General features: G+C 43.1%; 1 long non-coding RNA gene across 1 annotated transcript in view; it reads right to left on the reverse strand.

Moving 5' to 3' along the window:
• The window catches only part of LOC107307489, a 10,027-nt gene extending 8,584 nt beyond the window's left edge, over positions 1-1,443 (reverse strand). Inside the window, exon 1 of the long non-coding RNA XR_001552421.2 lies at positions 1,189-1,443. This is a non-coding gene — a long non-coding RNA (uncharacterized LOC107307489). The remainder of the gene's footprint in view (positions 1-1,188) is intronic.
• Between the last annotated feature and the right edge of the window lie 6 nt (positions 1,444-1,449).

A 1,449-nucleotide genomic window follows, 5' to 3' on the forward strand; every position in this document is an offset into this window, starting at 1 on the left:
AGAAATGGGGTAAAATGGGGGAAATAGGGACAAAATGGGGGTAAATAAGGGAAATATTGGGGCAAATAAGGGGGAAATAGGGTCAAAATGGGGTAAATAGGGGCAAAATGGTGTAAATAAGGGGGAAATAGGGTCAAAATGGGGTAAATAAGGGGGAAAATGGGGTAAATAGGGTCAAAATGGGGCAAATAAGGGGGAAATAGGGTCAAAATGGGCAGAAATGGGGTAAAATGGGGTAAATAGGTGCAAAATTGGGGTAAAATGGGGTAAATAGGGGCAAAATTGGGGTAAATAAGGGGGAAATAGGGTCAAAATGGGTAAATAGGGACAAAATGAGGTAAATAAGGGGGAAATAGGGTCAAAATGGGGTAAATAGGGGCAGAATTGGGGTAAATAAGGGGGAAATAGGGTCAAAATGGGCAGAAATGGGGTAAAATGGGGTAAATAGGGGCAAAATTGGGGTAAATAAGAGGGAAATAGGGACAAAATGGGTAGAAATGGGGTAAAATGGGGTAAATAAGGGGGAAATAGGGACAAAATGGGTAGAAATTGGGGTAAATGGGGGCAAAATGGGTCAAAATGGGGGTAAATAGGGACAAAATGAGGTAAATAAGGGGAAAATAGGGTCAAAATGGGGTAAAATGGGGTAAAATAGGGACAAAATGGGGTAAATAAGGGGGAAAATGGGGCAAAATGGGGTAAAATGGGGTAAAATGGGGTAAATAGGGGCAAAATTGGGGTAAATAAGGGGGAAATAAGGTCAAAATGGGCAGAAATGGGGTAAATTGGGGTAAATAGGGACAAAATGGGCAGAAATTGGGGTAAATAGGGACAAAATGGGGCAAATAGGGTCAAAATGGGTCAAAATGGTGGTAATAGGGTCAAAATGGGTAGAAATGGGGTAAAATGGGGTAAATAAGGGGGAAATAGGGACAAAATGGGGTAAATAGGGACAAAATGGGGTAAATAAGGGGATAATAGGGTCAAAATGGGTAGAAATGGGGTAAATGGGGTAAATAAGGGGGAAATAGGGTCAAAATGGGCAGAAATGGGGGTAAATAGGGGAAAATGGGGTAAATAGGGGCAAAATGGGGTAAAATGGGGTAAATTGGGGTAAATAAGGGGGAAATAGGGTCAAAATGGGGTAAAATGGGGTGAAATAGGGACAAAACGGGGTTAGAAACCGACCTTTTGGGTTCCCTTCCCTCCCTTTGTGCCCTTTGGGTGGTAATTCCTCGTTCTATGGGATTTATTGGGTCATAATTGGGGGTTTTATGGGATTTATGGGGTCGTAATTAGGGGTTGGATGGGATCTATTGGCCCGTCGTTATCTCGCGGGGCGTTAATTGATAAGGGGATCGACCAATGGGGTTCTGGGGTTTGGGGTCCTTATCTTTATGGGGTCCTTTAATTCACCTTGAGTTGTTAATGGGGTGTGGGGGGGGTAAA

Source organism: Coturnix japonica, unplaced genomic scaffold, assembly GCF_001577835.2.
Source record: "Coturnix japonica isolate 7356 unplaced genomic scaffold, Coturnix japonica 2.1 chrUnrandom622, whole genome shotgun sequence".
NCBI classification, from domain to species: Eukaryota; Metazoa; Chordata; class Aves; order Galliformes; family Phasianidae; genus Coturnix; species Coturnix japonica.